We start from the raw sequence: 13,664 nt of genomic DNA, 5'->3' as shown, positions 1-13,664 counted from the left end.
AATCTGCAGTTTGTCCTCAACTAAATCACGATGCAAAGTGCAGTGATTGTGGTTTGTCCTAACACAAGAGCTTGAAAATCAGAAAAGGAAAAAGGTGGCGGTGTATGTTTAGACGCTAATGTCTACGGATGCTTCTCTTGCAGAAAACATTGCAAATGGTGAGGTTGACCCCTGCTATTAAGGCTCCCCCATCAAGTTTTGAAAAGCATACTGTTCGAAAGTCTAAATCCTTCAGCTGAGCACTGCAACCCCTTGCAGTCTGACCTCTGCAATTTCATTTTTCAGTGTACTGTGTCACACTCAGTGTCTCAACGTTGTCATGGAATCTAGAAGACATACTTCACTGTGCCTCATTGTCAATTAACCATCAGATGGCTTGATCAGATTTTGTAAAACTCTTGGCTTAGCATCTTGACTTCTTAGAAGGTATGTTAAAAGAAACGAGCACTGGTGCGATTCTGCCTGAAAATAAAATGCATGTTGGTAATTTCCAGTGGTCCCTTTGAAACGAAGAAAACATGTTATAATTAGTGCTTCACCTCTCATGTGGGTGCTATTTTTCCTGGAAACGGGAAGTTAATTTTCTTCAGAGTAACTCCTAATTGATTAGTTTGCCACTTTGAGTTGAAGTTGTTAGGTTTTCGTTTCTTTCCTGCCCCTTCTGCTTGTATTGTGCAAACCCTGCACAATTTGGATGTGACCTGAGCCCTCTGTGACTATGTAGCCATGAGCCTGCTTTCAGGAAAAGCCAATCTGTGATTGTCTAATGGAAATTAGCCCCCTGTCTTAAAGTAGGTGCTCTTAGGGTGGGTGTGCTGTGGCCTTATACCTCTCATTCTGTTTTCAGTTGCCAAGTTTTTTTTTCTTAACATTCATCTAGATCAATATGCACTTCTTGGCAAAATGCAAAGGACCTGTGTCGAGCTCTGTCAGTTGGAGGGTAGATTGAGAAAACTATGTTTTGAATTGATCATAGTACCAAATCCTCCAGCGGAGCAGGGACTAAGAAAGTGACCAAACATTAATATTAAAGTAGGGCAACTATACACTATCCTGTGTTTTGTGAAAAAAGTTACATTTTCTAACAATGGTTTCCAGTTTGGGCGCCATTAGTAATCCTGCACCACAGTCCCAGGAGCCTCTATTTGAAAAGAAGACTGCAATTGAATTTTGTCCTACTTCTTCAAAATGCTTGGTGCTGCCTAGTTTTTTGTGGCCTTGATGTCCAGGACTTTTCTCATGCTAGTTTCACCTAGACATCCAAGCACTAAAAATGAAATTGTGTGCACCCATCAATTACCTGAAACCAGGGAACAAAGTAGAAACTCATGTACATACACACTCTAGAGAACCATTTTCATGTTTTACAAAACGTGTAATGCTAACCACTACATTTGTTTGAATGATCACAAAAGTATTTACTTTCATGCTCAGTCTTTTTAATGCTTTGTGCACAAGCATTTTTTTGACACAAAGCGACTATTCTTAGTGAAATCTGTGGGGGAACTCCATAGATTGTTGAACATAGTGCTGCACCAGCGTGTGATTCTGTGCCCACTGCCCAGGTTACCCTCATTAGTTTGAATAGACCTTGCCAGTTCTCATGCTGCCTAGGCCTCTGTGGAGTTGATCTTTAGTACGATTTAAACAAGCAACTTGTGCTGGGCATGAAGGCTGCAGTTGCAAAATTGATAATTAACTAACACTGTGAATGCAGTGTACATGTGAAACATATGAATACTGTAAGTATTCACATAGAATACATACATTATTCTGTGTCCCCCCCTTATCGGGCAGCTTCAGCACGACTGTCGAACAGAACATTCTGCGATTCTATTTTTTTTTTTAATGTTTTTGCTTTGAATTTATGTAATTATTTTAAAATAACCAGTAGAATTTAGATCTGTAAGTTAAGTAAGTTTTCCTGTACACATACCCTGGCGGTATGCATTTTTATTTTTATATTATGTTTCTTGAACGATAACTTAAACTTCATGGTCGATATATAGATGTGTTTTAGGATTATTTTCTTTTTGTTTTATCAAATGTACACAGAACCTCTGCCCCATCATGCTTGATTTGACCATGCTGTGCAAACACTTTATTTATACAGGGGGATTTCTCATACCTGTGGCAAGGGCAATAAAACAGCTTGTTTATTTAAATTCAGTTAACTAAATGGAAATTAACTGCAGGTCAACAGTATGCGTAGTATCATAATTGTTCATTTTTACAGTAATTGTACATGACATTCAGAATAACAACTAAAACAAATATACTAAATTTCCACAAATAGAGGCATTACTAGGTTTTTCACTTGCATTAGTACAAAACAGTATTTCAAGAACTAATAGCGCTGAAAATGTGCAGGGCCTTAAGCACACAGAACCTGCGAGTTGCCTGAAACGCAGCCAGTATTTAAGATGATGGCCTCTGCCTGCAAATCTGTATTGTAATAACCACTTTTCCAGAGTTCTTTTATTTGCCGTTTTGGGTATTATTCATGCTCTTTTCGGTAATTAGTATGTCCCTTGCCTTGTTAATCAAGCACTTGCTGCTGAGATTTGTGATCAAAGTTGCTTTTAAGTCTTCTGAAGCCGGTAAATTGAGGATCTATACATTGGAGAACAGTAACACTTGTTAATTACAGCACCAGTTAACAGCAAGAACTCTGATAGCAAGATCTATATAACAAGTTATAAATGTGTATCGTGTGATCAAATCTTTGCAATCAGATGCTGTATGTTTGTAATGACAAGATGATGGCAAATATTCGTTCCATCTGTGTTGCCTTGAACAAAATGTTATGTCGAGTCATAGAACAAAATTATTATCGCTGGTTGAAATTGTTTGTCTGTATAGAAGTGTGCTCAAATATGAAACATGGGGATTTTGTACACCCTAACAGTGGTTGTATGAGGGTTTGTTTTATTGTGCCTGCCAAGAGATGGGATAAAGTGCTTCCAAATGCTATAGGACTATTGTTTAGCTTGATAGGACTGTAGCATGATACATTTTTTATACTGTACTATGTACAGCACAATCCAGGTTTTGCACTTTAAGGCTTCCCTGGCTGCTTTATAATAGCAGTGTGTTTGTGTAAATTACTGCTGCAAAATTATTCAGTACTACATAACCATTTTACTGTGACTGCTTACAATACCTTTTGTATACTTATGACTGACTTCTTATAATGTCGATCAACGTTCCTACATCTTGTGTACAAGTTATGTTCAAAGACTTGAATCGGTGTACAATAAAACCACTGTGATCTGTAGATAAGCTTTACCCACTTACCAAATGTACTGCTGATTTTATTTATGCAATGCCGATTTGATCCTGAACACCTGTAATGCATCTGTATGTACATTTTTTAATGTGTAGATTTGATTTTCATATTTAAAAAATAAACATTGTTTTACATGGTGAAACATCAACCAGTCTTCAGGTGTTTTTGATCCGTTTGCTGGTATAAAATGTGATCTTGGCTTGGTCTAAGTCATTAAGCACTCACCCTAATCAAAGGAATCATTTGATGGTTGTCGTGAAGCCCTTTGCTGCCTTTCCATGATGCAGGTTTTTGTTTTTATTTGCATAGAAGTGACATGATACTTGGTTAATTCCAAATTATATGCCAAACTGACCATTTTACTGAGTTCACTTTTTTATTTGAATTCTTAGCATCTTAAGAGTGGTTGGTATTCTAAAATATTGTGTCACGGAGTGAGCTAGTTAACCTGGTGATTAGAAATAGTTTCAACAGTAAATATAACAAATGACTGTTGTGTTAGACTTCTAGATTACCTAATCAGATCACACCCACATGGTTCCCTAACAGGAGCATCCTGACACCTTGTCTTGTAGCTCTTCAATTTAGAAATTCAGAGATCACTGTGATCCAATCCCATTTGCAGCAGTCCAGCTGCGGCTGGAGGCAGGGGGATGGGGGGTTAACTATGATGCCTGTGTCGTGCGGTTGGTGCCCCCAGCACTGTATACTAATCAAATAGGTGTTGCCATAACCTCTTTCCTAGCTTAGTATGACTCTTGCCCATTCTCCTCCCTGACTTAGTTATCACCACCCACTATGCTGCTAGTCTCCTATTGGGCAGATATAAAGTATTGAACTGGCATATATTGAACGTCTGTATCCTTAAATATTTTCTGGGTCTGTTCACATTTGTTTACAGTACATAGCTTGTTCCACGGCCCTTAAACGTCCTTCCAGAATTACAGCTACTGTGTTTTTTTAGATTTAAAATATACTTGTGAGCAAAAATCGGATTTAGCACTTAACAGTATTACAAACTTTTGTGTGTTAGGGGAGGGTCTGGTCGAGGTAATTTATTTCATGCTATATTTCTTTGTAATTCCCTGCACGACAAATGAAAAACCAAGCCAAAGTAATTTAGATTCATACAACCTGGATATTTGGCCCTGCATGTCTTTTCTTTTTTTTGTTTTTTTTTTCTTTTTTTTTGAACATTTAACAAAACCCACAAACTCGAAATGATCTTGTTTAAAATGTTTCAATTAACATTAAAAGGGAAGAGAGTAAACAAAAAACCCACAGAAACTCGAAATGATCTTGTTTAAAAATGTTTCAATTAACATTGAAAGGGTAGAGAGTAAACAGAAAACCCACAGAACCTCGAAATGATCTTGTTTAAAAATGTTTCAATTAACATTGAAAGGGAAGAGAGTAAACAGAAAACCCACAGAAACTCGAAATGATCTTGTTTAAAAATGTTTCCATTAACATTGAAAGGGAAGAGAGTAAAACTAAATACAAATGTAGCTAATACCACTGCTAGATGATTTTACTACTGAATTGCCTATATTGACACTTTCACACACGCCATAGAATTCCAGGTATTTTCCACTCATTTAAAGAGCTTGTCCTCATTCTTCGTGTTAACTGCAACTATCCATGGTTCTGTGCTTGCTTACGTGGAAAACCTTTTCTCACATTCAGATGCATAAAAACCCTTTGAACAGCAATAGCTCAATTTCTTCAAAAAGCAGAAACATGATACTATTGAGATTCACTTGTAGAAAAGGTTGGTGAATCTGAATTTCTTTTCTTATTTAAATTCTTAATGACATTGAAAGTGTCCGCCCACATGGTGTTTACCTTACAGCAATTCATCAACATGTCCACATGTCTTTTTTTTTTTTTTTTTAGTTTTATTGGCACATCTTGGTTTTCATCGTTTTCTAAAATATCACTATAGTCCGCGTTTGGGCTATTAGCTCAATCTCCAGAAAATTAGGTAATGTCTTAGTTGGTCCTCCTGTTTAGAGGATTGCAGCAGCTTGTTGTCCACCATCCAAGTGTGTTCCCTCTTTACCTAGTGTACGCTTTTCAGAGTGCAACTTTATTACAATTCAAAGCTTTGCAAAACAATAGATTCACAAGAAAATAGGGGGGAAGAGGGAGGTTTACAGGAGGCTTTTTTCTAAATGTACTCCGAAAATCTTGGTCTGAGACATGCAACCTTGTAAATGTTCATCTTTGCTGTTTCCTCTAAGAGTGTAGCCCCTAGAAAGGATTCACCTTGACGTTGTTTAAGCGAGCCCAGGCATTATGCGTTCTCTGACTGGCTTCTTCGTGATCTTTGGCACCACCACATTCTACCTTTTATTTGCTTTCCACATGTTCACGGCCGGGGAGGAAAAGTGCAGAGGGCAGGCTCGAACGGGAGTCTTTGAGAGCGGCAGAAAGTCCATACTTGCTGCTTTAATTGCAAATTGAAATGTGTACCCAGGCTTTCGCAAGAGGGGTTATTGCACTTGCTGAAAATATCACATACTTAAAGTGAGCATTCCCCTCTGTGCATCTTGTACCAATTGATGTGTCATGGCATTCCCACCCACTTCATGTCCCTCCCCGCCCAGAACACATCCTGTTGTGAAATTTGACCTAGCTTTTTTCAAGCCTCACGATCAAACGTCGAAGTGTGTGACGGTGAAGCAGAGCAGTGTAATGAGAGTTAGTGTATTGCTGTGATAATAATGTGCTATGTATTCGGTATTTGCCAGATACTACTATTAGATGGTCATGTACTCGCACCTGCCTACCACAGTGTGTAGGCAGGGTTAGTCTCCATTTTTTGGAGTCCATAAGACTCCATCAGTATTTCAGCAGAATGACCACCAGCTGTAATTCTGCATATTTTTGCGTTTTTTGGCGGTGAGGCAGCAGATTTTCCTCCAGCCTTTTGTGGCGAGAAGATCCTCCACCTCATCGCCAAACTTATACTACAGCAGTGCAGTAATGCAACGGTAATGGAATAACCACCATTTTTTACTGCACAGCCATAATTGTAATGGGCCACAATGGATTACATTTGTAGGAAACCTTTTCCTGGGGTGTGCTGTTGTGTGCGACAGAGATGGCGGCCTGAAAAAAAAGCTCTGATACTCTGCGTAACAGCTAGGCTTCGGATCACACTTTCCAGGCTGCAGATACACCGATAAAGTGAGCTATTGCTGGCGGAACAACTGTGGCATGTATGAAGTGCCGCTCTGCACAACATTCTCCTGAAGCTACGGTGACGTTCGGAAGGCGTGGGCCTGTGTTTAGGGCTCTCCGCGCCCAATTTACAGTTGATGCCTACAACGGCCAGATCGACGAAGTACCCTAACTTCAACAAGGGATTCCTGCGGTGTGCCCAGAAATCCTGCCTAGTGATGCGGCACGACAGTTTTCCCGATAGAAGCTTTCCCTGCAGAATTCCTACTACTGGTGACTTGGCTGCCTGCGGCGGCCCGGACCGCAACGCCGGTGGGCTGGGCTGCAGCATTCTTCGTCCCAGGTGGCGCAGCATTGGGGCAGCCTGCTTCTACCCAGACACTGCCCCCCACTTTGGTGGCGGATCTCCTTGCCTGGCACTGGGATGGCTGGTCCCCCGATCACATGAAGGCGACAATCCCAGCTCTCGGGGGGGGGGGGGGGGGGGGGGGCCACCGCGATAATACCAACTCAGCAGTGGCGAGACCTGCTGGCTCCCCCACCTCGACGCTCCAACAAGTGGGAACCGTCTGCCACGGAACAATAAGGTCAGTGTCCCTCGATTGTGGAAGCGTTTGATCTGAGCTGCGAGGGTCCGGCCCGGATGGGGAAAACAGCTCCTGTAATCCCCAAGACTATATATCGCAGGGAGCCTCGCCCGATACCCTTGATTTGTTGTGCTGTGCGCTGCCTGACCCTCCTCACCTATAAATAACGGTCCTGTGAGTCTCCACTGGTGCTGATCGGCCAGAAACATACCAGGAGGCTGAACTGGAGAGAGCCTCCATACCCCCAGTCACTGTAACTGAATAGCCTCTGTGCCACGACTTAGGGGTGGCACCTGATTAGACCGGGGTTACACAGCTGGAGAGTCCCATTGACCAGCATACAGACGTTATACTTGGGCTCCCCTGAGCCACCGGACTGATCATCGTGGTGACGCAGTGCCGGTGGATTCCACCTGCTAGACACACAATCTTGCTAAGGAGACCCCATATGTGACTGAAACCCTGAGGGACTGACCCCCGGCAAGATAGGAGGATTAAAATGGCACCTTTGCATACTTTTGTGGAGGAAAAACAGCATTTGGGGAGCCTATGGGCAGAGCCCCAGCGCTACACAAGGTCCCCACCCAGTATCCTGGCATCTGTCCCCTCAACTCAGGAGTGCACTGTCGGAAGGAGCTGTAATATTGGGTGCATTGATCATATCCCAATTGGCCACGGTAGCAGCAACTGGACCTGCAGCGCCTTGTGTGGGTTGAGGTGACCCCATCCCATCGACTGACGGGAGCAGAGGTTTATACAGCAAAGGAGAGACATTGCACTCCCCCTGTGTACGGTCAGCACTGCACTGGCAAGAGGAGAAAGAAGCGACTACATAGCTCAGCAAACAACTTAACATCACTGCATAGGAATCTCCCCCTATACTGCTACGGGTCATCACTGGGCTGGGCGCAGCACACTGGCTGTATGGATCCTCTTCCAATACTTGTCACAGTCACTAGCAATACAACGCAATAACGAAGGGAGCTGGGAAACAACAAAGCTCCATCAACATTTTCGCTAAGAGTGGAGGGCATGAGTGAACCACCCGGTGAATGTTCCGATCACTAAGGACCCAGCAAACCCCAGCGCATGATGGAGTATATGCAATAGGGATTCATCACACTGCACTCTAAGTTGGATGACATGAGCAGCACAATCTGCTCCATTAAAGCCTGGATGGACAAAACTGACGCGCATTACCGAAGTTGAGAATAGGGTGGGCCAACTATAGATGAAGTGACTGCACTCAGAGCAGACATCACAGCGCTCTCAAAACAAGTCCAGATCATTGGCAAGAAGAACGAGGACCTGGTGTTCAGGTCTCGCCGCAACTACCTTGGGTATTCCATTAATTCTGAAGATAACGTGCAAGGACCAATGGAAGAATACGTGGAACAAACTGTTACCACGCTGACAGGCTGTATGGTCCGTCCAGGAGTGGTAGTGAGAGACGAGAAGCAGTAGTGGTTCCAGAACCCCGGATCCCCTGATTTCTAGGTATCAGGCTTCCTCTAGTGAGGGGCTCTTCTTTACGATGTACTGTTCTGTTATTTGATTAAGAATAGTCAGAACTGTCTATCGTACAAAAGAGCGGGGAGTGCTAACCCAATGCTGCAAAAAGTTAATTATGCACTTAACCACCTATGTAGAAGCCTAATGTACGTGGAAATAAACAGGGGCTGTCAGTTGTTAATACTCATGGGTGGACACAATAAGAAGCTATAACGTCACAGCTTTCAGTATCAACTAGACTAACCTGATAAACCAGCGTAGAGGATCCAATCCAGAAAGGCAGAACAAACAATAATAAACAGTAATTTTAGTATAGGAGGCTAAACCCGATCGGCAAGAGGGCCGAACTAGATCCGGGTTGGTGCATAAACTGCAGAGCGTTCACATGCACTTAGAGGAACCAATCCGAATAATGTTCTGCCCTGTATTGAAGGATTGTAGCCAAGTTCTTATGCGTGCAGGGTCCAAGGATGATATGAAGTGATCATACAGCGTGCAAATAAAGTCGTTGGCAGTATGTAGCAGAGGTAACGAATACCTGACGTTGACAAATGCAAGGCAGTAGCTGACACAAATAATAACATAACGTGCGAAAGCACGAAGACTCAATGCGGGACAGGTGTGTTGACAAATGAGCGTCTGCTGTTCCAATGCGTTCGAACAGTTCGACCTTCGCCCGCTTACAGGCAGGACAGCGCAGTCCCCAGGTCTGCCTAGCAGATGGGAGAGCCGGTGTGGAACGGGTTTCTGAACTCCGCCCGTTTGGAGAGGGAAAAAGGAAGGTATGCGCTGAGTAGAGGGCTTGCGCAACAACAATAGCAGGGAAAACATACAATCCCTCCAGAAACTTGAGTAGTCGTTTTTCGGAGGAGTTTGTGGCAATCCGTGTAAGGAAAAAAGGAGGTCTGGTAACCGGCTAATCAATCAGGTACGGAGAGTAATCCGAAGAAGGAAGTGGCTGTGAATCGAGCCGGGAGCTGTAACAATGCAATTAACAGCAACCAGAACGCTGCTGCCGCTGTGATTTAAACAGGTTGGAGGCACGGCTTACCACATAAGGAGACGTGATGCACGGCTGAACCTCGTCAGCTGATGAACACGCGTGCAAGGGCTTCCTAGTCTCCATGGCAATTTATAACGGTGCCATAACGGACTCTGCCGCCTTACCGTGGAATTCTGTAAAGGTGCAGCATGCGTGGAATTCCGTAAAGGTGCAGCACGCGATGGTCAGAAGCGTAACACGAACACTGAAAAAACTAGACAATCGGAAGATGTCAACGCACTTCGCCATCGAACGAGCCCAGCGCACATTGGTTCTGAAGTCCAAACCTGGGGGCCCTCCACACCCGATAATTGCCTGTGGGCTAAATTACTGTGATAGAGACATGTTGCTTCGTGCCGTAAGGGCTAAAGGAAAGCTACTACTTGGCTCTAACAGAATCCACCTGTAGCCAGTGTTTGGCGTCAGCAAAGCAAGATCGCAAATCCTTCATGGTGACCAAAAAGAGGCTCCGAGAACACAACGTAAAATACACCATGCTCTTTTCCGCCAAGCTGCGCATTGAACACAACAGTAAGGTGTATTTTTTTTTTACCTTGCCTTAGGGAGGCCATGCGCTTTGTGGGTGAACACTTACCAGGGTGACCAACACGGTCCGCTACAACCTCTCTAAGTCTCTGCCAGCAAACCCTAAATAGAAACACTGGAACAAGTGGCTGAGACCTGGGTGAAGATACGCGGTCTCCCCTATACATACTGAAGCTCATCTACTACCCAGGCTGCTGTATAAGAAGAGTAATATTTGAAATTGTAAAACATCCAAGCAAGCTGCACCAGGGCGGAAGCAGTCGGCACACATCCCCCCCACCCCATGCAGTGTTGCAAATGTAGTTTGGGTGTTTACAATGGGGGTTTCATCCCTCTGATTGGGAGAGGGGTGGGGCTGGGCGGAGGGGAGTTGGTAAAGTTGTACAAAATGTGTTTGACATGTTCGTAGGTATCGATGGCAACTGCGATAACATATGAATGACATACAAAGGTACTTCATGAGTAACACAATGGCATCTAGTAGGCACAGCATGATCTGTTCCAATGGGAGCTGACCCTGTACACTTTGCGTGCTGGAATGTTCAGGGGTTGGGAAACCCGATTAAGCGGCGGTGCCTGCAGCTAACGGCTTAAAATACAGATCCAGTTCCTACAGGAGACTTGTGCATTGGCACAGTGCTGCGAGGCCTTCGCCAAGACCTGGGCCCGCAACGTTATTACACCACGTATTCGACCCAATGCAGAGGGGGGTAATGACCCTTATTCACAAATCCGCTCACTATACAGATATAAGAGCCCATCTGAACCCAGCGGTGCGGTATGTGTGGATACATGGGAAGATACGAAACCAAGAGAGGTTATTGCTAAACACATACAGTCCCAACATTGATGACCCCGATTATTTCTGTATAGAGATGCTTGACCTGCTGGCACAATATCCCTTGGTCCCTCTCCTCTGTGGGATGGGGGGGGCATTTTAATACATAATTGTCATGACCCCTAGTACACCATCACATAAATACAGGGATAGGTTTGGTATCCTTAGTAATCAATGGACAAAAAAGGTTGCTGGCTGGTGGTGGCACCTGTTTTTGAGCTCTGATTGCCCCGGCCCAGATGGCTATCATGTCGGGACTCCACATGAAAACCAAGATGGTCCCTGAGTTGCCCATACTAGAGCATCATTGGTAGTCTAGTGGACGGTTGCAGCCCAAGGCTATAAAAGCCCCACCCTGGGCCACACCCATCGCTTAGCGCTTTCTCTCTGATCATATCCAGTGGTGTAACGTTTGCTGTGTCTCTAGCTCCACGTGTGAGGAGCCTCCAGCATTCAAACTCCTCCGTGTGCTCTGCATACCTGAACCGGCTCCTGCGCAGTTTCCCAGCAATCGCAACACTTACCCGGACCTCCTTGTTCAGTGTAGCATTCTCGTTCTCTGCAGCCTCACTCACCCGAGAAACCGGACCACTGCCATTCGCTGAGCCTGAAAGGAAAAAACAAAGGAAAAGACGGTATGCATTTTGAGCGCTCGTTTCCTTGCGCTCTCAACCCTCCTCCAGCCTCTGCTTATCTGAAACGAGAATGCTGGGGAACCTCTAGCAGCTACACGCAGTCCTGCAGGGAAAGTAACAAAAGGCTGAAAAGAACGTAGTGGAACACAACGTGCGTGTCACTACCATTATTCTAAGACCTGCATGCTGCAGTACAAGAGACATTGCAGCACAACAAGAGACCGTGCCAGTGCATGCAAAGACTTGCCTGATTCCTGAACCATAAGACATTGTAACAAGGATTTACCTGCAGGACTCATCCAGTGCGCTGCAGCTGGTCTGGGTCACTCTCCAGTGACGGAACTGGACCAGATACCGTTTTGATCCCCTGAAGTGTTCGCCTTCAGAACAAAGGTGAGCCGGGTCCTTGCCGCTCAGCCAGGTACCCTTGGGGGGGGGGGGGGAAGAGGAGAGAGGTGGGGGGGAAGGTAGAGAATAGGTACTAACATGCCCTCTTTGTTGTCCATAGGATCTCCCGGGGAGTTCATCAAACTACCTAACGATACAGGGAGTTTCCAACCAATCCACTCCCAACCGCATTGTTTGCTGGGCTATAGCCTTTCACTGCTAACAGTGGAGGAGGAGTGGGCTGGGCTTGCATCTTATTCCAAGCGCTACATCATCCCAGAGGAACATACTCCTGACGATCCGGACCATGCACTCCTGCAGGACATCAGAGGTAAGCATTACAAAACGATAAACCGATGTATACACCTTGGCAGAGTGCCACAGAGTCGGAAGTTGATCAGTTAGCCGCGTTATTAGATGAATTGTGGGCAGAGGTACAATGCAGCCTGTTCCGAAACTAATGCCATGAGGAAAGAGCTGGTAGTGAATCAGGAAAGAACTGAGGAGTTATCTAAACGCCTGAATAGGGCACAAGCAGGTTGGGGTTCCCTTACCCGGCCCACCAGACGGCGCTGCAGCAGCACCTGCCCAGATCCAAATCACTACCCCTGTTACTGTTTCCTTAGCACCCCCGAATGGTTCTTGGGGGACCTACAGAAATATGACGTATGGTGTCCAGTCAAAGAATCGAAAACAAAAGGATCGAATACAATAGAGTCGAGTCAAAAGGACCGAAAAAAGGGAACCCCCCAAAAAATATATATTTTTTAAAATCTACCTTGTGAGATTCCAAGATGGCCGCCGGCGAAGTGGGTCGCGTTTAAACCGCGCTCCTCCTGGGCCGCCAGAGAAAGCTTTGTAAAGCAGCAATTTGGCCGAGGAAAGTGATCTGGTCGCTTCCCGCAATCTTCCTGGGCTCCCGGAGAGACAATCGCGCTCACAATACGCTGCATATATCGAGCGGACACGAGGTGCGGGACGGCCCATCCCCCAACGGGAAGAAGCTTGAAAGCCCGCCGTCACCCACGTAGCCGAGCAGCGAGGCCGAAGGAACTCCTGGAGCTGGCTCGGAGGTGCCGGGACGGACAGCCCCCTCCCTTCCAAGGTGGTGCGCGATCCGCGGCGGGGGCATCGAGGAAGAGGAGGAGCGGGGCCAGAGGACGGGGAGAATCAATCCTCCCTGATACCGTCAGGAGCGGCTGCGGCGGATCGGGCCGCGGAGAGGAAGTGAGCTGCAGGCATCGGAGGGGTCCCCCCTCCACCTCCCACAACGAGGAGACTCCCAGCGCAGCAACATACACAGGGGGATAGAGGTGGTGGGACACGGGGGTGGATTGCAACGGTGCGTGGGTGCCCGTGACCCTGCACGCCCCCGCACCCCTGCCTTCTTAAGAGACCGTTGATGGTGCCGACTTGAGAGGAGATATGAGGGGGGAGTGCTGAGGAGCACAGAGGAGAGCTGAGCGGGTGTTTGGTTTCCCGGATCGGCACCCCCTGGACATTGAAGGTGGGGGGTTGTGGAGAGGGGGAGACCCCAGCACGATTAGACTCAGGGAAGTGTGCCATTTAAGGAGACCACCAGCGGGAGACGACCCAAGCTAGGACTCAGGAGGCGGAAGCCCTCCTGAACACGCAGATCAGT

The sequence above is a fragment of the Ambystoma mexicanum genome, chromosome 7q (assembly GCF_040938575.1).
Source record: "Ambystoma mexicanum isolate Mex_15411 chromosome 7q, UKY_AmexF1_1, whole genome shotgun sequence".
NCBI lineage: Eukaryota > Metazoa > Chordata > Amphibia > Caudata > Ambystomatidae > Ambystoma > Ambystoma mexicanum.
Note: the sequence above shows the minus strand (reverse complement) of the source record.